Below are 27,453 nucleotides of genomic sequence, written 5' to 3' on the forward strand. Positions count from 1 at the left end.
TTGTTGAACTCAATATTCAGTCCGGAAGGCTGTAAAGTGCCTAGTCGGAAGATGAGGTGTTGTTCCTCCAGTTTGCGTTGGGCTTCACTGGAACAATGCAGCAAGCCAAGGACAGACATGTGGGCAAGAGAGCAGGGTGGAGTGTTGAAATGGCAAGCGACAGGGAGGTTTGGGTCATTCTTGCGGACAGACCGCAGGTGTTCTGCAAAGCGGTCGCCCAGTTTACGTTTGCTCTCTCCAATTCAAGATGTGACTTAAAGGAATAACTGGGCAGACAGGGAATGTCACCATTAGAACAAGGCGAGTCCTTGGTTTCAATAAATGAAACCGGCAGAAGGGTTAGGACAGGTTAGGGAGAGGTTTAATACTGTTATCATTCAGAACTACACATAAACAAAAAAAAACGGATCTTAAAGACAATCTCTTGTAGTATTTTGTGCTGAATCAGGTTTAACGGGATTAAATGATGTACGTTTTCTACCCTGAACAATAATATTAAAATCTGGAACATAGATGGTGATTAGGTGGGCAGATTTGGATCAGTGATAAAGTGTCACATCAAAGGTTATTGCAGAAAATAAAAACTGATGGTGCAGAGGGCAACATATTGGCATGGATAGAAGATTGGCTAGCTAACAGGAAGCAGAGATTTGGCATAAATGGGTCTTTTTTTGGTTGGCAGGATGTGACGGCTGGTGTGCCACAGGGATCAGCACTTGGGCCTCAGCATTTTACCAGTTATATAACTGACTTGGATGAAGGGACTGAAGGAATGGTTGCTAAATTTGCTGATGACACTATGATAGGTAGAAAAGGAAGTTGTGAAGAGGGCGTAAGAAGGCTACAAAGTGCCATAGATGGGTTAAGTGAGTGGGCAAAGATCTGGCAAATGGAGTATGACATGGGCAAATGTGAAATCGTTCATTTTGGCAGGAAGAATAAAAAGAAGCATATTATCTAAATGGTCAGAGATTGAGCAGCTCTAAGATTCAGAGGGACCTAGTGCATGAATCACAAAAGGTTAGTATACAGGTACAGCAGATAATTAGGAAAGCTAATAGAATATTACCATTTATTGTGAGGGGAATTGATTACATAAGTAGGGAGGTTATGCTTCAGTTGTTCAGGGCATTGGTGAGATCACATCTGGAGTATTGTGTACAGTACTGGTGTCCTTATTTATGAAAGATGTAAATGCGTTAGAAGCAGTTCAAGGAAGGTTTACTTGACGAATACCAGGAATGGGCGGGTTGTCTTATGAGGAAAGGCTGGACAGGTCAGGCTTGCATCCATTGAAATTTAGAAGAGTGGGAGGCAACTTAATTGAAATCTTTAAGATCCTGAGGGGTCTTGACAGGGTGGATGTGGAGAGAATGTTTCCTCTTGTGGGAGAATCTAGAACTAGGCGTCACTGTTTAAAACAAGGGGTTGCTCATTTAAGACAGAGATAGCAGAAATGTTTTTCTCTCAGAGGGCTGTGGGTTTTGGAATTCTCTTCCTCAAAAGGTGGTGGAAGCAGAGTCTTTGATTATTTTTAAGGCAGAGCTAGATAGATTCTTGATGAACAAGAGGGTGAATGGTTATCGGGGGTAGGCAGGACTGTGGATTTGAGGTTATAATCAGATCAGCCGTGATCTCTAGAATGGCGTAGCAGGCTTGAGGGGCCGAGTGGCCTCCTTCTGCTCCTAAGTCATATACTCGTATGTACTTCAGGAAGCCTTAAAATCAAGTTGATAATTCACAACTGAATCCTGTGACAGCAGCAATCTCATTGCTCTCTGTTGGTTTGATCGATGGGAGTATTTAAAATGGAGAACGTAGACGTGTTGGTGGATGATGTACAAAAGGAATTTGTGAACTATTTGAGGATAATAGTGAAGGGAAAGGAAGGATCTGGAAAGCAGCAGACTCTTCATGTTGTTCCAGGAGAAGTCGGGTCTGCGTGTGTAAATGTCAGGTTTAAACAAGACTCGCATACACAGGCACACAGACAGACACAAACACACACAAACATATGCTCACAGATACACATGGGGATGCTTCCTGTCTGATCAGGTGGACAACATTTTGCCTTACAACGACCAACTTGATCAATACTTGGGATAAGAGCCACAATGTTCCAGAAATTCAAGTGAACATTACCCTTAAGGGACTGCAAGCAGTTTTGGCTGTCCAATTCCACCCCTTTCTCTGAACCTTAAATTAATATTGAATAACATCTGGCAGAGAAACAACAAAAAAACAACATTGAGAGTTATACTGCCACCCTTGTGAACAGCCCCAGCGAAAGATATTATATAATACAGGACAACATCCTTGGATAATTTCAGCCATTATTTTCCTCCTGATTTTACAGGTGAAGTTAATTCTTATATTGATGTTCTCCTTGATGAAGATAATTCTTAGGTAGGTTACAAGGAGAAAGAATATCATGGAAATGTTTGCACTGACAAAGAAATAATCTTTGAAGCTACAGAGTGAATAATACATTTCAGGCCCGAGGTGGAGAATGTAAATAGAGGGAAGCCAGATGTGGAAGACACAAATTTGATAGGGCAGATACTGGGGCGATGTTTCCATTTGTAGGAGGGACTAGAACCAGGGGACACAGTTTAAGAATAAGAGGCCTCCGTTTAAGACTGAGATGAGGAGAAAGTTTTTCTCTTGAAGGGTTGCTGGAATGTAGAATTATCTTCCCCAGAAAGCAGTAGAAGCTGGGTTATGGCAGAGTTAGACAGATTTTTTGATAGACAAGGGAGTTAAAGGTTATAGAGGACACATAGAAAATTGGAGTTGAAACACAACCAGATCAGCCCTGATCTTATTGAATGGCGGAGCAGGCTCAAAGGGCTGAATAGCCTACTCCTGCTTTTAAGTCCTCTGTTCATAAATAATTCTAATAACTGTATTAAGCATTTCTGTATAGTAAAGGCGCTTGCACACATTAAAACTGAAGATCTGCAATAAAGGCTGTTTCTAGCAAGTCATATTTTAGATAAGATTAGAACCAGAGGACACCAATAGAAATAAAAACAAAAAAACTGCGGATGCTGGAAATCCAAAACAAAAACAGAATTACCTGGAAAAACTCAGCAGCATTGGCAGAGAAGAAAAGAGTTGACATTTCGAGTCCTTGTGACCCTTCAACAGAACTGAGTGAATATTAGGATAGGGGTGAAATATAAGCTGGTTTAAGGTGGTGGGGGAGAGAAGTGTGGGGGAGGTGGTGTGGTTGTAGGGACAAGCAAGCAGAGATAGGGGCAGATAATCAAAAGGTGTCACAGAAAGCGGGTTTTAGTAAACAACTTGTCAAACACCAGGAGAGAAATGGAAAGCAATGAAGGTGAACAAGGCAAAAGAGAGATTCGGATATCTTGTCACAGAGAGGAGCAAAACTTCTTCAAGGTAGGCATTTCTTGAAGAGGAGTGGCAGTCAATTAAACACAGAGATAAAAACAAAAAACTGTGGATGCTGGAAATCCAAACAGAAACAGAATTACCTGGAAAAATTCAGCAGGTCTGGCAGCATCGGTGGAGAAGAAAAGAGTTTGACAAGGTGTTTACTAAAACCCGCTTTCTGTGACATCTTTTGATTATCTGCTCCTATCAGTGCTTGCTTGTCCCTACAACCGCACCACCCCACCCCCACTTCTCTCCCCCCACCCTCCCCCACCTTAAACCAGCTTATATTTCACCTCTCTCCTAATATTCACTCACTTCTGTTGAAGGGTCATGAGGACTGGAAACGTCAACTCTTTTCTTCTCTGCCGATGCTGCCAGACTTGCTGAGTTTTTCCAGGTAATTCTGTTTTTGTTTTGGATTTCCAGCATCCGCAGTTTTTCGTTTTTATCTCTGTGTTTAATTGACTGCCACTCCTCTTCAAGAAATGCCTACCTTGAAGAAGTTTTGCACAAGAGCTAATGATAGGCCCAGACTAAAGGATGGGCAAAATGCTGCAGGGTGTATGGGTGGATGTCTGAAGAACATAAAAATAAGAGCATCAGAATTAGGAGCACCCATTCGGCCCATCAAGTTTGCTTCCCCTCTTAGTAATGTCATGGCTGTTCAGCTTTGAATATATTCAATGATGAGCCTCCACTGCTCACTGGGGAAGAGAATTCCAAAGACTGACAATCCTCAGAGAGAAGAAATTTGTCCTCCTCAGTGTTAAATGGGAGATCCTTTGTTTTTAAACTGTGCCCCCGATTCTAGATCCTTCTGTGAGGGAAAACATCTTCTCAGTGTCTATCCAAGCTATCTCAGAATCTTGCATGTTTCAATAAGATCACCTCTCATTGTCTAAACTCCAATGAGTATCGGCCCAACCAACTCAACTTTCCCTCAGAAGATAAATACCCTCATTCCAGGGAACAGCCAAGCAAGACTTCTCAGAGTTGCTTCCAATGCACCTATGCCCTTGTTTAAGTAATCCTGGGCAAGAGAGGGGTCTCTTGAATTGTTGTGAATTTCTATCCTGGACTGAAAGGAATGGATTTTGGAAATTCCTTTTACAGGAGTTTAGAAGTTGAGGATTTACACACAGCAAACTCAAACCAAGAGAAATGTTTGTCTCTTCTAATTCTCTAACCTCGACTATGTTTACATATTTTGTAATCTCCCTTTACAGGGAATTAGCAAATTTGAAAACTGCCAGATTTTTCTCTAACTCCAGTGCTTCTGATATCTTTCCAGCTGCAGACTCCAGCAGGAGATTTTAATATTGAAAACTAAAATTGTTTCAGAGGTGAGTATTATTGAACATTCATTGACAATTTAGTGCTTTTAGTGCTGTGCTGTGGTTACATTGCTCTGCGGCTGGTGTGGCTCCTTTTCTGTGGATCTGAATCCATGTCCATCTCTCCTTCTGTTTCACCTCTGCTGTCCTCGATCCCTGCCATTGTGTAACTTCCTCTGCCTTTAGCAATGGGTATCTTTTAACCATGTTTGGTGCTTTACAGCTATTCCTACCAGCTGTGTCTAATTGAGGTTTCCACTGCTGCTTATCCCCTGGCTATTCACTGCTGATTTACCAGTTTTATCTTCCCATGGTCAGGAATTGCTTTTCCTGCATTAGAGATCATTTCTCTTCTTCTTCTTTGGAGGTGATGGTGTGCACATACACATGCTTCCCTGGTCCTTCTAGGTGGTGGGAGGTTAGTGGTTTAGGGGATTTTGTTAGAGTTATGGTCAAACTGTCGGTATATAAAATCCCTCTCCTTCACACACTGCCTTTATCACCTCTCTCTGTCTCTCCTACCATGGAGGTCAGAGTCTTGCATAGGCCCAGTCTGGTTGGAAGGTTCCCTTCCCTGAAGGACATCAGTGAACCAGTTGGGTTTTTATGAAAATCCAGCAGTTTTCATGGTCACTTTTTCCTGGTGCCAGCCCCACAAATTACCAGATTCATTCAGCTCAATTTCACAATCTGCCTTTGTGTTTTAGTGGGATCTCTCTCACTCCCTTTTCTCTGTTTTAAATTAAATTCACAGGGTATTAGAAGGGGAGGATTCAGTCAGGAAACTGAAGCCAAATATCACTTCAGAATCTGATGGAGTCGCCCAATTTATTGTAACCTGAATATCGTTGGATTTTGAACATGGAAAGAAAAAGCTCAGTTTGCAGCGGAGAGAAACCATACACGTGTTCGGTGTGTGGACGAGGCTTCAGCCGATCATCTGACCTGTGAGACATAAATTCAGCCAGAATGGGGAGAAAGTGTGGAAATATGGGGACTGTGGGAAAAAATTCAATCACCCATCTAAACTGGAAACTCTTCTGCACAGTCACACCGGGGAGAGGCCATTCATTTGCTCCGAATGCGGGAAAGGAGACACTCATTCATGTAACCTGTTGGCATACCAAAGAGTTCTCACTGATGGGAGACTATTCAGGTGCTCTCACTGTGGGACTGGTTTCAGGCATTTATTTGACCTCACTGTAAAACAGCGAACTCACACTGGGGAGAAGCCATTTATCTGCTCCGAGTGTGGGAAGGGATTCAGTTGTTCGTCCCACCTGCTGACGCACCAGCGAGTTCACACTGGGGAGAGGCCGTTCACCTGCCCTGAGTGTGGAAAGGGATTCATTAATTCATCCAACCTGATGACATATCAAAGAGTTCACACCGACAAGAGACCTTTTAAGTGCGCAGACTGTGGGAAATGCTATAAAAGCTCCGAGGAGCTGATGTTCCATCAACATGTTCACACTGATGAGAGACCGTTCAGGTGCTTTTACTGTGGAACTAGGTTCAGGCAATCATCTCAACTCAATGTACACCAGTGCACTCATACAGGAGAAAGAGTGTTCACCTGCTCTGAGTGTGGGAAGGGATTCAGTCAGTCATCCACGTTGCTGAGACACCAGTGAGTTCACACTAGGGAGATACCATTCACCTGCTTCAAGTGTGGGAAGGGATTCACTCGGTCATCCCACCTGTTGATGCACCAGCGACTTCACACTGGGGAGAAACCGTTCATTTGCTCCAAGTGTGGGAAGGGATTCACTCAGATGTCCCACCTTCTGAAACACCAGCGAGTTCACAAGTGATTGGATTTTGCTGCTAATCACATTCAGGACTGAACCATGTTCATTGTGGTCTGTGTCTGCTGATATTGAAGATAAAAGTAAAATAAATCATCTTTATGTTAAATACAGTGTGTTGAGTCTTAATATTTCAAACGTAAGTTAGTTACTTTTGAAGGGCTCTCCCTCTCCCCATCTCCTCCATCCTCATCTCCAACAACAAGTATGAGGAGCTCATGGAGCTTCTTTGTCACTAAGATTGAGACAATCCAATCAGCTGCCTCTGCTGCTCCCCTCCCTTCCACTAGCCCACTGGGACAAACTGTCTCTAAAGGTCCCTCATATCTGAGCCCTGAACTCACATATTTTTCCAGTTTTGCTCTTTTCTCCTGTTATGGCCTCACAGCTCATCTTGTCCTTGACCTTTTACTTCTTTGGCCCTATTCTCACTAAGCTTCTGATCATTCATCTTCCCCACATTAGCTGATATTGTTAGCAGTTCTCTCTCTCTTTTGGTACTGTTTCTCTCACCTTTAAATCCACTGACATCGCCCATCCTAAAAATCAACCTTTGACCCCATCATCTTTGCAAACTACCACTCCATCTCAACTGTCCTTTCCTCTCCAAAGTTCATGCTCTTGGCGTCCCCCAAGGATCTACCCTTGGTCCTTCCTATTCCTCATCTACATGCTGCCACTAGGTGACGTCATCCAAAAGCACCGTGTTAGTTTTCACATGTACACTGACAATGCCCAGCTCTACCTCACCACCAACCCTCTCCATTCCTCCACTGTAGCTAAATTATAAACTGCTTATCCGACATCCAGTACTGGATGAGCAGAAATTTCCTCCAGTTAAAAATTGTGAAGGCTGAAGCCATTGTCTTCGGTCACCACTACAAATTATTTTCCCGAACTACCGAGTCCATCCCTCTCCTTGGGAACTGCCTGACGCTGAAACACACTCTTCACAATCTTGGTGTCAGATTTGACCCCAAGATGAGCTTCTGACCACATATCCAAACCATCGCTAATACCAGATATTTCAATCTCCATAACGCCACCTGTCTTCACCCCACCTCATTTACTTGCTGCTGCAACTGTTAGGAAGTAGAGATAGTTTAAGTAAGATATATTTGTATTTGTGGATGTTAGGAATGAGTTTTAGCTTTATGTTTAAATTTGTTTTGTATTTCTGTATTTGTGTGTTAAGAAAGGGTGGAGCTTGAGTGTCAGTTTCACTTTAAACGATGCCTGCATTTCAATTAGGTTTTTACGACTCTTGAAGGGGAGTTAAACAAACACAAGGTAGAAAAAAAATGGTGGTGTTGCCTAGCAACAGGGGACCCAGACAGAGAGACACAGAGAAATCAGTTTGAGTTCAGTTGAAGTCAAGTGCCAGGAGAAGCTAGACACAGGAGATGGAACACTCAGGAGCAGGTTCCAAAAACTAAAGAAGAAAGTCCCCAAAATCAGGGAGTAGAACAGGAAAGGTCCTAAGAGGACAGTTAAATCTAAGGACAAGGACAGGAATCTGGAAAAGATCCTGTTCAGTGCAAGTGAAAGCAAGGAGCAGAAAGGAAGGCTCCAGGCTTAAAGGGGAGAAAGCTGCAGCAAGCAGACTTAAGGCAAAATAGGCTTGCAAGAAGTCAGATGATCCAAGTAGACAGTTGAAGGTCTGTAACCCTTTACTATGGCATGTGAAGCAGTGGTGTTCTGTTGGCATGGCTGAACCAGAGAGAGAGTGTGTGGAAGAAGGCTTGAATGAACGTGGCGATCCAGGGGATTGGTACATCAGATGGAGAGTTTGAAATCCTGGAGGTGGAACCTTGTGGAAGGCATCTGAGCCATGATTGAATGGCGGAGCAGGCTCAATGGGCCGAATGGCCTAATTTCTGCTCCTATGTCTTATGGGCTATGGTCTTAACACATGTCATTTGGGAGAAGATTCCATGCAGGTTCTTTGAGAGCAAAGATCGAGTTCATTGAGACCGGTTGGCTCATGGTGTGATAAGTGTCTGGGGAAGGAGGATTTGATGAAAATCCATTGCATCTGTTTGGGGTGGCATCTGTCACTTGGTTTCAGAGTGTGGTGCACCTGACCACAAGTCTCCTATTGGTTTACATAGAGTGTGTACTAACTGTGAACATTAGAGTATAAGATAGCCTTTGTAACTTGTGTCATCCTTACAAATCTGCATATATCTGAAAAGATATAGTTGTGGGTGAAGGAGTATTGTAATATAGTTAATCTTTTCTTGTTTAATAAATGCTTTATGCTTTTGTTAAAAGTTCATCAGCTGACTTCTGTGACTCTGTTTAGTAGCTGCCCTCCACGTTTCTAAACAAAAAATAAAAATTAGGATCTATCAAGCCGTGTTCCACTCTAATATATGATTTGTCCAGTAGTAACATCAGCAGGGATCATAATACAACTCAATTTCTCTCTCCATATATGCTGGGCCTGCTGAGTATTTGCAGCATATTCAGTTTTAATTCAGATTCCCAACATTAACTGAATGTTGCTGTAAGCTTCATTCCCTGACTGAGAGTCTTGTCTCATAATCCCGCTTCGCTTCTCTTATTTGCTTCTTCACCTCTCCTCTGAACCTCCTGTATTCTGCTTGGTTCTCAATTGTATTTTCTACCTGACACCTCTGATAATCACAGTTTTTCCTTTTTAATCTTAATTTCTATCTCATTTTTCATCCAGGGAGCTCTGTATTTGTTTGCCCTACCTTTCTCTTTTGAGGGAATATAGCTTGACTGCCCAGACCAATTCTTCTTTGAAGGTAGCCCATTATTCTGTTACAGCTTTTCCTGCCAACCTTTGGTTCCTGTCTATCCAGCCCAGCTCCATTCTTGTCCCATTGAAATTGGCTCTCCCCAGTTAATTATTCTTACTCTGGATTGCCTATTGTCCCTTACATCTTTGTCAGTCTCTCCTTTGTCCCTACCTATCGCTGACCTTCTATCCAGCTTCACGTGCTCCACCCCCTTAAACGGTATAACTTTCATCAAATTTCTACTTCTCTTTAGCTCTGAAGAAGAGCCATATGGACTCGAAATGTTAACTCTGTTTCTCTCTCCACAGGTGCTGTCAGACCTGCTGAGGTTTTCCAGCATTTCAAGTTTTTTATTACAGATTTCCAGCACCCACAGTATTTTGCTTTTATGCCCATTGTCCTTTTCTACAGTCATCCTGAACCTTATAATACAATGATCACTGTCTCTTAAATGTTCCCCCACTGACATTTGATCTACTTGGCCCACCTCATTTCCAAGAACGAGTTCTGGAAGTGCCTCCTTGCTTGTTGGATTGGACACACACTGCCATAGAAAGTTCTCCTGAAAACACACTAAGAACTCTTTCCCCTCTCCACTGTTTACACTATCCCAGTCAATATTGAGGTAATTACAGTCCCCATTATAATTACTCTATGATGTTTGCGCCTCCCTGTAATTTCCCTGCAGATCTGTTCCTCTACATCCATCCCACTAGTTGGTGGCATATAGACTACACCCAGCAATGTAATTGCACCCTTTTTGTTCCTTAGCTCTAGCCAAATTGATTCTGCCCTTGAACCCTCTGGGACATCCTCTTTCTCCAGCACTGCAATGCTCTCCTTAACCAATACAGCCACAGCAACTTTTATTTATACAGCGCCATTAACACAGCGAAACATCCCACAGGAGCATTACGTAACAAAGTATGACACTGACCCGCATTAGAAGATATTGGATCAGATGACCAAAAGCTTGGTCAAAGAGGTAAGTTTTATGGAGTGTCTAAAAGGAGAAGAGTGACATAGAGAATGAGGTAAAGAGGCAGAGAGATGAAGGGAGGGAATTCCAGAGCTTGGAGCCTGGGCAACTGAAACCACAGTCACAAATAGTGGTGCAATTGTGATTTGGAATGAGCGCAGATATCTCAGAGGGTTTTGAGATTCTGGGCGATTAGAGATAGGGATGAGCAAGTTTATGGAGGGATTAGAAAACAAGGAGGAGAATTTTAACTAAAGATACTGCTTGACCAGGAGCCAGTATATGTCAGCAAACACGGAGGTGATAGGGAAATGGGACTTGCTGCAAATTTAGATGCAGCTGTTTCGAATGACCTCAATCTTATGGAGGGTAAAATGTCCACTTACATCCCAATCCTGGTGGATTGGCACAGTGCTGTTTACATGATCAATATTGATCCTTTCTAAGGTGCCATTCTCAGAACTACACACAATGCTTCAGTAAAATCTGCCCCATTCCCACTCATATTCTGCCTTGCACCAACATCTCCACAGCCAAAACTTTGCAACCTATCACAGCCCTCCTTTTTTTTTTCTTTTACTTTCCAGCTCAGTATCTGTATTTGTTCTTGACCTGGAGCAGGTTCTGATGGGAAACTTCAACTCACTCCACTGATTCTGAAAAAGCTGTTGCGTTTTTTGTTTTCAATCAGGAATTAAAGCATGTCTTTTTAGTAGGAGTAATAAATCTTTATTCCATGACTGGCAATGGAGCCTAGGTTATGGTGCTGAGAGTGGAGAACGCTAACCACTAGACCATCATGGAAAATGCCCTGAAATAGAATTTATCGAGGTTAGTTCTGCCATTGTTTTTTCATTCCAGACCACTTTCAACAGAGACCTCCTACAAAATGACATGTTCAAATAGAACACAAATTACTTCTTCAGACAATTAAAACAACCATTGCTATTGGCTGGAATATGAGATCGACAGTGTGGCGAAATAGTACCAGAAGCTGTAGAAATGCAAATTTCCACATCCAAAATCCACCAACCTAATCATTGCAGCTCCTGTGAAACTTACAAGGTAGTGCATGGCAGACTTTCACCATGAAAAGGATTTGACTGACATCAAATTCTTCCACTTTCATGTTACACCTTTTAACTCCCACTCTCCATGTCAGACATTTCCAGTTCTGTCTAATATCATCCATGTGGAACTTTAACTCTGCCCATCATTCCACTTATTTCGCCAACTTGCTACATATTTTATATTATGATAAAGCCAGTAATTCGTGCTCTAATAAAAACAGAGGGCACTAAAGTTATCAACAGGTCTGTTCGCATCTGTGGAGACAGAAACAGAGTTATTGTTTGTGTCGAATATGATTTTTTTTTATAATAGAAGCAAAATGCTGCAGCTGCTGGAAATCTGACAAAAGAAACAGAAAATGCTGGAAAAACTCAGAAGGTTTGGCAGCACCTGTGGAGACAGGGATGTGGTTAACGTTTCGAATCCATGTGACTCTTCTTAGAACTCGGAATGTGATGGTTTTAATGCTGGTGAAGGAGTAGGGGAGGGAGCAGGTGGAGCAAAATAAAAGGTCAGGCATATGTTGGAGAGAATAAATGACAAAGATGTCATGGAACAGAAGACAAAGGGAATGATAATGATAGTATTCACGACTAAAGCAGGTGCTGATCGCAGAATAAATGTCAGCACTGTCTGGAAGCAAAGTAGCTGAATGTGCTAATTGCAGCAAGAGTTTGGGAATTTGTGGCCCCGTCATGGCGGGACCAGCTGCGGGAGATTTGCGGACCAGCCAAAAGTCTATTGACTTTCGGCAGGACCGGATGATCCTGGCGGCAGGTGGGCCGGAAAATCCTGCCCAAAGGGTCAGCTCTGTCTGAGAACAAGATACAGACTGACTCTTGGGCGAGGGGATGATGGTGGGTGGAAAAATACAACATGGAGGACAGAGTTCATGGCGTGAATTTGTTGAACTTAATGCTGAGCCCACAAGGCTGTAAAGAAGATCAGGTGCTGTTCCTCCAGCTTGCATTGGGCTTCACAGGAACATTGTAGAGGGCTGAGGACATGAAAGTGAGATGGTGAATTGAAATGGCAAGTGACAGGCCGGTCTGGGTCATGCTTGAAGACTGTGTGAAGGTGTTCCACAAAGTAGGCAGCCTGTCTGCGTTTAGTCTCCTCAACATAGAGGAAACCACATTGGGAGCAGTGAATACAGTAGACAGAATTGAAAGGAATGTAAATAAATCTCTGCTTCACCTGGAAGGAGTATTTGGGCCCTTGAACAGTGAGGAAGGAGGAGGTAAAGGGGCAGGTATTACACCTCCTGCGATTGTATGGGAAGGTGCTGTGGGAAGGGGATGAGGTGTTGGGGTTGATAGACTTTTTTGAATCAGTAATTAGTTTCTGTTTGTGATATTTTGCACAACAGCGAGACTGGGAATCAAACCTGGGCGTTGAGAGCACCGACTCCTAACCACTGGGTCACAGGGTGTTTGTGTAACATCTTGTTTAGCAAATTCAGCTGTTAACCCAAACATTGGTGGTTTGACACCATCTAGGGCCAAGTACGTTCTCTCTATACCTGCTTCTACTTATATTACCGACACAGTTTTGCTTTGTGTCCTTTGGCTACAAGGAAATGTAGTCCAAACACTGCCAGCCCTGCTGATTTTCCAGTAAGGTCCCAGGCAAATAGTTTTACGAATATTTATTTCAAAGAAAATGAGATAAGTTAGATCAAACGTGCATCACATCCAACCCATTAGAAATATTGGGTTTAAAGCAACAAATAGAAATTGATTCTGTGATTGCACATATAGAACTGGAACACACCATCGCACCGAGTGAATCCATTGTCTGTTTACATGTTGCTCAGTGAAAATTTCAAACATTCTCGACTTTGTGACATATGGGCACTGAGTTGGTAAACAGCCTGGACTCAAAGAACATGTAAAAATATGAACTAGGAGCAGGAGTAGGCCATTCGACCCATCAAGCCTGTTCCACCATTCAATAAGATCATGGCTGATCTGATGGTAACCTCCTTCCTACCCCCAATAACCTTTCACCCCCTCATTAACCAAAATTCTAGCTCTGCCTTTAAAATATTCAAGGACTCTGCTTCCAATGCCTTTGGAGGAAAGGAGTTACAAACACTCCTGGGTCTCCAAGAGAGAAAAAACCCTCCTCATTCTTGTCTTAAATGAGCGACCCCTTATTTTTAAACTGTGACCTCCAGTTCTAGATTCTCCCACAAGAGGAAACTTCCTCTCCACACCCACCTTATCAAGACACCTCAGGATCTTAAAGGTTTTGATTAAGTCACCTCTTACTGTTCAAAACTCCAGTGGATACAAGCCTAATCTGTCCCATTTACAATGCATAACTATGTCAGTAATATATGTAGGAATAGAGAGAATCTGCTTGTACAACCCACCCATTCCTGGTATTAGTCTCATAAACCTTCTCTGAACTACTTCTAACTTTGCATCTTTCCTTAAAGAAGGAGACCACTACTGCACACGTGGTCTCACCAGTGCACAGTACAACTGAAGCATAACCTCCCTGCTTTTTCAGTTCATCGCGTAACTACTCACTTTACCAATTTTTAAATCAAACACCTTCACCTATGATGAAATTATGCTTTATCTGCTATCATTGTTGCCCAAATCTCCTAAAAGCCAATTTGTTTTCTCCCCCACAGCTAACCTCAGCAGAAGCTAAATTCAACTGGAGGTCTAGCAAGGATTAAACTCATGATCCCTGGTTTACAAGGCCAAGGCGCTAATCACTGAGCTATGGAGCCAACTGCTGAAAGAATACAGAAAGGTCAATCTCCTCTTGCACCTTTTAAACCAACTGTTATTCTCTGTGCCATTTCCATGAAGATACATAATGGAAGTGAGTCAAGGTTGCGAAGGTAAAAATGTGTTTACCCGCTCAGGGAACTGAACCACATTGACACATGGTGAGGAACACACACACAGACATCGAGAGTGGCAAAGGCGTCAGGGGAGACAAACATCCAGAAAGCATGGGTGTCATCAAATTGGCTCCATTTTTGTTCCATTTCCACCTGCAACTTTGGTGAATGCTTGCAGATGAACAGAACGGAAATGAAAAATACACAGGAGCATTTGGAAAATCTTTTCGTCCATTTACTAGATAATTAATTCAATAAATCATTCTTAAATCAGAAGCACTGAGAAATGTAGTCTGGCAGGATGTGAACTTGTATCAGAAAACTCTGAAGGATTTCAAACCCAATTACCTTAACCGCTCAGCTCTGTACACAAGCACCATGTACCTTTTAATGTTCTGTACCTAAGAGCATACAATGGTTACAGCAGCGAATGAAGACATGCAGCTCCACCTATTCCTGGCTGCCCTGCAATTTCTGCTGCTTCTCCTCGATCTTTCCACCAGAATGGAGCACTGCACATGTCCCGGACACACATGGAAGAATTTGGCTAAATTGACTGAAAAGATGAACTGTCTGAAACTCCGGCAGCGGTGGGATTCCAACCCATGTCTCCAAAGAGGCTGGAGCTTTAGACCACTCGGCCACACTACCCCTTTCCTATAATGGCATCTGTTCAAGGTTATACAGAAAGGGGGGGGATTGGATTGTATAGAGTGACTGAGAAAAATGAGGGCATGCTTGGTCTGATTAAACTTCTTTTGAAATTTCAGTATGAAATCAGCTTCATTAATACTTTTTTTGTTCAAAAACTATATGAGAATCTCGAATCCAACTCTTCATGTCATTAGGTCAGGGAAACCTTGTTAATGATCCTTGTTAATATCTTTCAATATTGCTTCCCTTCACTCAGAGTTTTCAAAATGGAACTGGACAATGACTTGAAAGGGAGAAAAATCAGGATTCTGGAAAAAGAGAAGGAAATTGGGACTGATTGGAAAGTTTTTTGTAAAAAGCTGACATAGACACGATGGGCCGAATTGACTCCTAATGTGCTGTGTCATTTTATGATGACATTGCTAAATCAGTCTGATTCCAGCATTACTGATTATAGCAGCTGAATTCCATTTCTTCAAATCAAAGACCCAAAGTGCTGCTTCATGACGGTGCAGGTTAACATTGTGGACAGATCTATTGGGTTTCGGCAGCGCAGTGATTCTGTGCTGTAGTGGTTATCACATTCACCAAACACGCAAAAGGACCCTGATTTGAAACTGAGCAGAAACATTATCAAAACATTTACATTTAAATGTGAAGAGAAGTTCGATAATTCACTTGTGTTGTTAAATATTAAAGACAGTGTCTTACAGCCACATGACAACCACAACTCCTTTTTCCCATCTTTGATCAAATTACTTTGCTATCTTTACTTAACAAAATTCAATCGATTCATGTCTTGAAAAATTCAATTGACCACCCCCACCCACAATCCCTACCCCACCCCCAGCATCCACAGCTTTTTGGGGAGGTTGGTCCTGATTTTCATCACCTTTGTCTGAACACGTTGTTTCTGATTTCACTTCAGGTTCTATTGTTTTGATTCTGCCTCCTTGTTTTCAATCCCCCAGCAGAGCAAATAATTTCTCTGTATCTACTCTCACAAGCACATTGATCATTTTAAAAACCAGCATCATATCACCACTGAAACTTCAATATTTAATGAAATACAAACCAATTTTCTGCAGCCTGCTCATCTTGAAGTGCAGCAGCATTGACCTTAATGACCTGGAGGAGCTTTCTCCCAATTATTCAGAATGGAGACAATTTTCCCAACAAGCTGCATCACACTTTGAGTCATGTCTTCATGATGAGGCAGAGCAGCAGCAGAGAAGGAAAGAAATGGAAGCAAATTCTGCACTCCAGATCCCAATACTTCATGGATTCCTGCCCCATGAGTCCAAAAAGCTGCAGGTCAAGAATCCGTCTGTTCAGTCAAAAGAACACCCATGGCAGAAACTCACCACCCTGAGTAAATGTCATCCTTGAGTTGAGAGGCTGCTGACGAAGTATTAAACAACGACTGCATAACTAACACAGGCATCAGGGAGAGAATACCTGCAGATGAACAGGTTGTTTAACTGAATTCTGACCACAGAAAGTTCATTCCAGTAAATCCAGACTGAACTTGAAGATGAGCAGAAACAGAAGCAGACATCATAGCCCAAGATTAAACATAATGCATACTGAATTAGAATGACCATTGAAGCAGCTTTATTAGATTCACAATAAATAAGCATAATAAACAGAGACCTTTCATTGCAGTATAATGAAAACACTGGGCAAATATAGGAATAGTTTGATTCTGAGGGGTTGAGGAGAGGCTTGGTAGAGGATACACAAGGGTGTGGCTTTTCAGCTATTGTAGTTCTGCACTCTCACAAGGAAGGGAGTGGTTAGATGATGTAAGTGTCACCATTAGGCTGCAAACATAAAATCAAGACTTTATTTAAACAATGAAGTGGATTTAGAAACGAAGAGGCCCTGTCAGTTAAATGGAACTTGAGGGATTTAGGGTTTTTGATAAAAATGAAACATTCCCGCCTCTGAGCCAGAAACCCCTCTGCACACAGTCCTAGCGAGTGGAGATGTCTTCCTAGCTCATTCTGGGTTGACATCAGGCAGGATAGTTGTGTCTGGTATGTCTGGCTGTTCTCTCCAATGATGTGGGAGCTTCTCAAAGTCTCCCGGTTGAAGCCGGAACAACAAATCGGCTGGAATTAAATGGTTCCAGACACGGAAGGGGGCTTAAGCAGCCTGCGAATTCTTCCACTAATTCACACTGTTCTCCAAGGGATGGCTTCGAAGGAAAACATACACTACACTGTCTAATTTCCCTTAATAATTCCTGCTGTCTGTCCTGACTGAATCTATTCAGTAACAAATGTTGAAATGTTTGCACCACACCCACAGGGTCAGTTGTTTAAAGCCACAAACAGAAAGGTCCAGTTTTCTCCTGGAATTTGAGACAATTCAGCTTCCAAAATGATGCAGAGATTCAGCCAATGAGGGAGATCCGGTACAAAAACAGAATTGCCTGGAAAAACTTAGGTCTGGCATCATCGGCGGAGAAGAGCAAAGTTGACGTTTCGAGTCCTCATTTCGAGTTCCGGCCTCAGCCCCGCCCCTCATTCACTCCGAATGGTTGGAGGACTAGCCGCTTCCAGGCGGTACTCCAGCCGCGCCTCCTCTTCCTATTGGTCCCGAGTTGCCGTCAATCATTACCTGGGCATTGTGGTCTGAGCATGCGCAGGCGATGGCGACAGATGGTAAGAGAGCTCGAGCGAGTAGGTTTAAAATGGAGGTTTTTACAAAGACCGAGTGCGATCCAGAGCCCAAAATAAAACCGGCAACGTTTTCTACCTAAGAAGCGACTAGAAAACCGTGAACATTATCCGCGAATGCCCGGTTTCCGGTTTCTCCCGCTCGGGTCTGACTCTGGAGTGAGGCAGGCGAGGCCCAGCGCATGCGCAGTGTTAGCTTGTTCAGAAAGCGTCTGTAAATGGAGGGAAAGTGATAAAGGTTAGGGAGCGTCTCTAAACATTGAGATTATCCGGAAATGTCTGCAAATGAAAGAAATGATGACGGAGCATGGAGTACTTAAAAAGGAAGGGGACATGCTTATGAACAGGGAATGTCTGTAAAGAATCATTGAGTCATAGAATTGTTTAACGCTGTTACCTGTGGAGAAGATGATGTTTGACCTTGAACCTTTGCAGTCTGTGTGGTGCAAGTGCGCCCATAATGCTGTGAGATAAGGAGTTACAGGAATTTCACTCTGATGATGAAGGAATGGTGACATATGTCCAAATCAACAACAACGTGTGTTTATATGGCGCCTTTTGTGTAATTGAAAACTCCAAAGTGTTTCACAGGAGTTTTATGAAGCAACTTTTGACACTGAGCCCACAGAAGGAGGTGTTTGTGCACATGACCAAAAGTTTGCTCAGAGATAGGTTTTAAGAATCATCTTGGAGGGTATGAGGCTGGAGGAAATCAAACAGATAGGAAGGAGCGATATCATGAAGGGATTTGAAAGCAAAGATTATAAATTTAAAATTTAGGTGCTTCTTAGCCTGGAAACTTTGTACCTCAGCAAGCACAGTGGTGATGGGTGAACACGATTTGATGGAGTAAGCACATGGGCAACAGAGTTTTGTATGACCTCAAGATTACAGGGAGGCTGAATGTGGGAGGCTGGCCGGGATTGTATTAGGATAGTTAAGTCGAAAGGTAATAAATGAATGGATGAGAATTTCAGCAGCAGAGGAACTGAGACGAGGATGGAGTTGGATGATGTTACTGAGGTGGAAATGGGCAGTCTTGGTGATGATAAAGGGGGGCCTGTAGACATGCTGTTCTTGGATTTCCAGAAGGCATTTGATAAGATGCCATATTAAAGGTTATCACAAAAAATAAAGCTCGTGGTGTAGGGTGTAACATATTAGCATGGAGAGAAGATTGGCTGGCTGGCAGAAAACAAAGAGTATGCATAAGTTGGTCTTTGTCTGATTGGCTGGATGTGATGAATGGAGTCCCACAGGATCTGTGCTGGGATCTCAGCTTTTTACAATTTATATCAATGACTTAGATGAGGGGAGTGAAGCCATTGTAGCTAAATTTGCAGATGACATGAAGATATGTAGGAATGTATGTTGTGAAGTGGACATAAGGAGGTTGCAGACACATATAGATAGGTTGAGTGATTGGGCAAAGATCTGGCAAATGGGTATAATGTGGGAAAATGTGAAGTTGTTCACTTTGGTGGGAGGAATAAAAAAGCAGAATGTTACTTAAATGGAGAATGACTGCAGAATTCCAAGGTGCAGAGGGATCTAGGTGTTCTAGTGTGTAAGGCTGAAGCATTTGCAACAATCTTCAGCCAGAAGTACTGAGTGGATGATCCATCTCGACCTCCTCCAAAGGTCGCCAGCATCACAGATGCCAGTCTTCAGCCAATTTGATCGGCCCACCAGCACCTTCTCAAGGGCAATGAGGGTTGGGCAATAAATGTCGGCCTATCCAGAGATGCCCACATCCCACGAATGAATTTTTAAAAATTCTTCCCAGCAATTATATGAAAGACATTTCTGTTCATCCAATACCGGACATCAGACAAGTCAGGACAGTGTGTGATTTGGAGGGGAACTTGGAGGCGATGGTGTTCACATGCACCCACCACCTGGTCCTTCTACATGGTTGAGTTTGAAGATTTGGGAGATTCTGTTAAAGTTCTAGTCAAGTTGTAAACATATAAAATCCCTCTCCTTAACCCCCTCTCCCTCTCTCCTCACAGACTCTTGTGTGCATCCAGATCCAGAGTGGGAGGCAGGTTCCCTTCCCTGAAGGACACTTGTGAACCAATTGTCTTTTTTGTGACAATCTGGCAGCTTTCTTGGTCACTTTTTCCTTGTACCAGTTCCACAAATTACCAGATCCAATCAGCTCAATTTCACATGCTGCTTTTGTGTTTTTATGGGGTCTCTCTTACTCCCTTTTATCTGTTTTAAATCAATTTCACAGGATATTAGAAGCAGAGGATTTGCAGTCAGGAAACTCAAACCAAATATCACATCAGGATCTGACAGAGTTGCTCAATTTATTGTCACCTAAATATCATCAGCCTTTGAACATGGAAGGAAAAAGCACCGTTCACAGTGGAGAGAAACTGTACACATGTTCTGTGTGTGGACAAAGCTTCAACCGATCATCTGGCCTGTCGAGACATAAGTGTGGTTACAACAGGGAGAAACTGTGGAAATGTGGGGACTGTGGAAAGGGATTCACTCAGTCATCCACCCTGTTGATACACCAACGAGTTCACACTGGGGAGAGACCATTCACTTGCTCTGAATGTGGGAAAAGATTCACTCAGTCATCGCACCTGCTGACCCACCAGCGAGTTCACACTGGGGAGAGGCTGTTCACTTGCCCTGAGTGTGGGAAGGGATTCAGTCAGTCATCCCACCTGCTGACACATCAGCGAGTTCACACTGGGGAGAGACCGTTCACCTGTTCCAAGTGTGGGAAGGGATTCACTCGGTCATCCCACCTGCTGACACACCAAAGAGTTCACACTGGGGAAAGACCATTCACCTGCTCCGAGTGTGGGAAGGGATTTACTCAGTCATCCAACCTGCTTACACACCAGCGAGTTCACACTGGGGAGAGACCTTTTAAATGCACAGACTGCAGGAATTGTTATAAAAGTATTTGGGAACTGATGTCCCATCAACGTGTTCACACTGATGAGAGACCATTCAGGTGCCCTTCCTGTGGGACTGGATTCAAGCAATCATCTAATCTCACTGAACACCAGCGAATTCACACCGGGGAGAGGCCATTCACCTGCTCCGACTGTGGGAAGAGATTCACTCGGTCATCCCATCTACTGACACACCAGCGAATTCACACTGGGGAGAGACCATTCACCTGCTCTGAGTGTGGCAAGGGATTCATGGAGTTAGCCAACCAGCTGAGACATGAGCGCACCCACACTGGAGAGAGACCATTCACCTGCTCTGAGTGTGGGAGGGGATTCACTCAGTCAGCCAACCTACTGAAACACAAGCGAGTTCACGAGTAACTCTTGTACATTTATTTTGCTGTTAACCACTTTCAGGACTGAACCATGTTCATTGGGATCTGTTTTTTCCTTCTTCAAACGCAGATGGTTGTGGTTGGTCGAGGTCAATCATGTCAGTTCCAGGACATCGCTGCAGGAGTTCCTCAGGGTCGTGTCCTGGGCCAACCATCTTTAGCTGCTTCATCAATGACCTTCCTTCCATCATAAGGTCAGAAATAGGGATGTTGGCTGATGATTGCACAATGTTCAGAACCATTCACGACTCCTCAGAAACTGAAGCAGTCCGTGTCCATATGCAGCAAGACCTGGACAACATCCAAGCTTGAGCTGATGAGTGGTATGTTATATTCATTCCACACTAGTGCCAGGCAATGACCACCTCCAACCAGGGAATTCAACCATCTCCCCTTGACATTTAATGGCTTTACCATCACTGAATTCCCCACTGTCAACATCCTGGGGGTTATCATTGACCAAAAGCTGAGCTGGACTAGCCATATATATAGTGTGGCAACAAGAACAGGTCAAGACTGGGAATTCTGCGACATGTCTCTCACCTCCTGACTCCCCAAAGCCTCCCCACCATCTACAAGTCACAAGTCAGGAGTGTGATGGAATACTCTCCATTTGCCTGGATGAGTGCAGCTTCAACACCCCCAAAGCTGAACATCATGCGTCACAGTGCAGTTTGCTTGATTGGTACCCCATCCACCACCCTCAACATTCACTCCCTCCACAAGTGATCCACAGTGACATCATCTACAAGATGCACTGCAAAAACTCACTAAGACTCCTTCGACAAACCTGCAACATCTACCATCCAGAAGGACATGGGCAGCAGACACATGGGAAGGCCACCACCTTCAAGTTCCCCACCAACCACTCACCATCCTGACTTGGAAATATATCACCGTTTCTTCACTGCTGCTGGGTCAAAATACTGTAACCCTCTCTCTTACAGCACTGTGGGTTTACCTGCACCACGTGGACTAAAGCGGTTCAAGAGGCAGCTCACCACCACCTTCTTAAGGGCAACTAGGGATGGGCAATAAATGCTGGCTTAGCCAGCTTGCCCACATCCCGAGAAAGAAGGAAAAAATGTTGTTGTTGTTGTTCTCGTTTTCTTCCTTCTGTTCCACACCATGTACTGGTTTCCGATCTTGTCCTTTCTTGTCACGCCACACATCCATCTCAGTATCTGTATCTCATTAGTATCCAGTTGTTGTTCCTCTCTACTTGATGTTGTCCAAGTTTCTGCTCTATTACAAGGCTGGTCTCACAACTGTACTGTAGATTCCTCCTTTTCAATTTCAGTGACACTTTTCTATCACATCACACTGAGCCGCACTTCTTCCAATTACTCCAACCAGAGCTAACCCACCTTCTGCTCTATTCACTCTGTTACCATTAAAATCACCATCCTGACATGGAAATATATCGCCGTTCCTTCACTGTCGCTGGGTCAAAATCCTGGAACTCCCTTCCTAACAGCACTGTAGGTGTACCTACACCACATGGACTGCAGCAGTTTGAGAAGGCAGCTCACCACCACCTTCTCAAGGGCAATTAGGGATGGGCAATAAATGCTAGCCCAGCCAGCAAAGCCCACGTCCCATGAATGAATTAAAAAAAAAACTGCTGACCATGCAGAAAATGTTTGTATGAGTGTAAGTTTATGCAGGGTGTAAGATGGGAGCCTTGTTAGGAGAGAATTGAAATAGTCAAATCTTCAGATAAGAAAGGCATGAATGAGAAATTCAGCAGGAAATGGGCTGAGGTTGGATGGAGACAACCGATGTGACAGAGATGGAAGGAGGTGATCTTTGTGATGGAGAGGACATGCTGTCATTAGCTCAGCCCTCAGCTCAGGTTCAGAAAGGAAACTCAGAATTGGTCTGGTTCAGTCACAGATTGTGGCCAGGAAGGGGGATGGAGCTGGTGATGAGGTGAACAGAGTTTATGGTGGGGGGCTTTTGTGGGCCCAAGTATTAATTCACCTCCTCAGCCACAGTTATATATACCTAAGCATTAATCCAAGTCTGCCATATCAGAAACAGTACATGGATTACATTGCAGAAACAGGCCATTCAGTCCGTTGTTGATCTGTTGATGAAAAATTATGTTCAGCAACTGAACTTTCAACTGTTATAATCCATAACTTTCCACTGGAAGAATGTCTACAGGACCCCATCAATGACAACATGAGTCCAATCCAATTACTCAGCAGCAGGCTGTACTCTGACCATGTATGGTACAAGTGGTGGATGTGGAATATGGTGATCAGGAGCCGGTAGGAGATTACAAAGAATATCTTGTCCAGAAACAGAGCATTCAATTTAATGAGTCTGTGCTGGTGTTTATATTTCATACAAGACACATTCCAATTATCCTACCTTATCTCAGCCTTTCATCTCATCTTTGTAATCCCATTTCTCATATGTATTCATCTTGTTTCCTTTTGAAAACATCTTAAAGTATTTACCTTAACTGCATTGTGGGGTAGCGAGTTCCCCATTTTAACCACTCTCTAGGTAAAGACATTTCTCCTTATTTCCCTGTTGGATTTATTAGGAACTACCTTGTTCTTATGGCCCTAGTTTTGACTCTCCTGCAAATGCAAACATTTGCTCCACATCTACCCTTTACAAACTATTCATAATTTCAAAAATCTCTTATCAAGTCACCTCTAAGTCTTATCTTTTTTAAGAAATAAAGTTAATATCTGTTTAATTTTTCTCAATAACTGTAATCTCTCAATTCTTATATTATCTTTTTGCATTTTCTATGGTGCTTCTTTGTCCTTTTATAGTACAGGGACCAGAACTGTGCAAAGTGTCCGATACTAATTGAACGCAATTTCACCATTTTTGAATTCCATACCTCTGGAAATTAATCCCAGTCCTTTGTGAGCATTTCTAATTGATTTGCTGATTTGTGATGATGTTTTAACTATTTACTCACTGTATCCCCGAGATTGTTCTTTAACTTTCTTGTTCTCCAAGGTGCAGGAGATGTTTGTACTTTTCCTACCAAAATGCATTATTGCATATTATCCATGTTAAAGTTCATTTGCCAATTAACTGACCACACTGCAAGTTTTCTAACGTCTTCTTGCATCATGTTTCATTGTGCTCTGTTTTAGATATTCATCCCCAGTTTGGTATCAACTGTAAAATGTGATAATGAGTTACTTGTTCACAAGTCCACATCATCAATGTAAGTTATGAGTAACAGCACTGAAATAAAAGCAAAATACAATGGATGCTGGAGATCTGAAATAAAAACAGAAAGTGATGGAAAAACTCAGCAAGTTGTTTGTCTAAACACTGATCTTTGTGGATTTCAACTTTTGACCTTTTTTCCAATCTGAAATTGCAGGTGGAGGTGGGAGTGAATTGCAGAGAATACATCTGGGAAGAAGGTCCAGCCATTCGGGTATCTACATACTTTAAGTACTTATTTTATGCATAGCACCTCCTGGCCCTGATCTCGTCTGGAATGCCAATACATTAAATTTTCTGACACTAATTCAAGCTATCTGTTATGACACAGCAGGTGGTAAATGCCGAGCTGTTCAAATCCCAGAGGGAAACTTGAAACAACTGTCAAAACTTGTTTTGCAACTTGCGATGCCTTGAATTCAGCAGTAAAACCACCAAGTCTTGTAGGTTTTTATAAAATAAAATTAAGCATTTATTAATAAGAGAAATGATTTTAAGTACATACATAGATCTACAAATTACTACTATGATAACTTCTTAATCCCCTAATCAATCTAACTTCCAGTTACACTTTTGTTAAGGCAACAGTGAGACACATAGATTTTAAAAGACATGGGCAAAAAAAACATGATACCTTGAGCAAGTCGAATCCCAAGTGAGTTTTCTTAACTTCAGTCCTTTGAGGACAACAGCTTGAGGCACAGATGCTGAAGACTTTTCGCACACTTGTATGATATTAAAAAGCCTTCTCTTACAAACAGTCTTCTCTTCTTTCTACATACCTTTCTCTTTGAATGCAAATGCCCAATGATTCACTATGTCTTTGGACTTTATCTCCCTGATAATAAAACCTTCTCAGAGCACTCAGTTTTACCAGTAATCTTTGGGAAAAATAAACTGTTTCTAAATTTCACTTGGCTAGGTGACACATGTCACCCCTCCTTTGAAAACAATCTAGTCTAGCTTATTTCAAAATACAAATGTTCCCTTGACAACTATGTTTCTAAATTTCCCCGTGTTTATCTTATTAACATTTCAAACCTAAACTTTATTTTTAGATCAAAGCACCCAGACTTTCTGCCTCTAATTCAATTAAATCTCACAAGCACACACACATATATACATATATATTTATATATATAGGCACATAGACGCATCGTACTATTTTACAATAAATTCCAATAACATTATGAGAATTATTATATCTTCTTGACAGTATCAATGGCAGATTACTTACCCAGAACATCCCGCACCACAGAAAGTCCCCAATCAATGACTATAGGAGTCCAGTGCGCAGGTGCAGTGTGGGTGCGCTCTCTGAGCATGCTCAGTGTCAGTCATAGTGCCAGAATGAGGAGGAGCGGATGGTTCGGGAGGCGGGAGGAGATTGTGAGCACAGGGTAGGAATGGAAACCGCGGCTGAACTGGGAACTGGATCAACTTCTGGGGTAGGCCTGAGACCCCCAATAAGAGGCCCAGGCCCTGTGTTTACCACACGGTAACAGGCGCAGGAGAGCAGGATCACTGGCCACCATCTTGCGAGTGGAGGGAGGTGGGGGGGGGGGGGGGTCAGGGCGGAGCATCCTCCCCGGTGACCCAGGCAACCGGCCTCCATCTTGGCGGAAGAAGGCGGGGCTTGTTCAGGGAGCGGCTAGCATCGGTGAGGGAAGAGAAATGGGCGGGACCTCAGGGTCCAGGTGACCAGGAGGAAAAAAAATCATTGACTCATTGATTTTATTGTCAGTCTGCAGACAGGAGCTGGAGAACTGAACCCAGGCAGAGGAGAGGGAAGGAGAAAACTGAGTGGAGGAAAGAAATGGAGATAGGTTTGGATTTCAGCCCAGGGAGCAGGGAGAGTGTGTGAGGTGGGGATTTATTGGGGAAATACAAGAATGAAAATTGTTGAAGGGATACAGCAAGAATTATCCAACACTTTATTTGGATTTCACCCCAGGGAGGAGGGAGAGTGTACGGGACAGAATCTGCAGCTTTCAAGGAACAAGAGAAGAAAAAATATTCCATAGAAATTAGAATTGTCTGATCCAAATTCCTGTCCTGCATCGACAGTGGTAACTTTTGAAAACTCAATTTACAAGGTAATGAAAAGGGAGGATTTGCAGACAGGAAATTCAAACCAAGGATCATATCAAGGAACAGACAATCTCTCGATTCATCAGGACTTCAATATCATCGACCTTTGAATGTGGACAGAGAAATGTTTGTCTGTTCTGTCTGTGGGAAAAGATTTCAACATCAGTGTGATTGGAAAAGCACCGAGATACATACACATCCAAGTGAGAGTGTTTGATTGCACTAAGTGTAGAAGAAGCTTTAACCAATTACACAGCTTGAGAAAACATTGCATCATTCACAGCGAGGAGAAACCATATATGTGTTCCGTGTGTGGGCAAGGCTTCAACTGATTTTCAATCTTCAAGGTTTCATCCTGAAGAAGCACAAGGGCAATAGTACCATGGAGAAACCGTGCAAATGTGAGGACTGTGGTAAAGGATTCGATTATCCATCCCTGCTGAAATACCACCAACGCAGTCACACTGGGGAAAAGCCATTTATCTGTTCCGTGTGTGGGAAGGGATTCACTCAGTCAGCCAGCCTTATGTCACACCAGCGAATTCACTCTGAGGAGAAGCCATTCAGCTGCTCTTCCTGTGGAAAGAGGTTCAAGTGTTCATCAAACCTCAATGGGCACCAGCGAGTTCACACTGGGGAGAGACCATTCACTTGTTCCATATGTATGAAGGGATTCACTGCCTCCTCTGATCTGTTGAAACACCAGCGAATTCACACTGAGGAGAGGCCCTTCATCTGCACTTACTGTGGAAAGAGGTTCAGATTTTCATCCGACCTCAATGCACACCAGCGAGTTCACACTGGGGAGAGACCGTTCACCTGCTCTGTGTGTGCAAAGGGATTCACTCATTCATCCAGTCTGCTGTCACACCAGCGAATTCATACTAAGGAGAAGCCATTCATCTGCAGTTCCTGTGGAAAGAGTTTCAGGCAGTCATCCACCCTCACTACACATCAGCGAGTTCACACTGGGGAGAGGCCATTCACCTGCTCTGTGTGTGGGAAGGGATTCACTCATTCATCCAGCCTGCTGACACACCAGCGAGTTCATAAGTGACTGCAGTGATTGGATTCTTCTGTTGTTGCTGCTGTTATTCACATCCAGGATTGATAATCTGACAATATTGGGTTTGTTTCTGCCGATGTTAACAACCTTATAGCTGGCTTGAGTTTAATATTCTGGAGATGTCACTGACTTTCATGGCTGAATGTCCCTTTTTCAAAGGACCATCTGTGATGGTTCCCTTCAATTCAAGAACTCTCACCAAGACCTCAT

At 43.0% G+C, this 27,453-nt stretch overlaps 1 pseudogene; it reads left to right on the top strand.

Moving 5' to 3' along the window:
• LOC121270151 overlaps positions 1-27,234 on the top strand; it is a 44,281-nt pseudogene extending 17,047 nt beyond the window's left edge.
• The last annotated feature ends 219 nt before the right edge of the window (positions 27,235-27,453 follow it).

The sequence above is a fragment of the Carcharodon carcharias genome, chromosome 27 (genome assembly GCF_017639515.1).
Source record: "Carcharodon carcharias isolate sCarCar2 chromosome 27, sCarCar2.pri, whole genome shotgun sequence".
NCBI lineage: Eukaryota > Metazoa > Chordata > Chondrichthyes > Lamniformes > Lamnidae > Carcharodon > Carcharodon carcharias.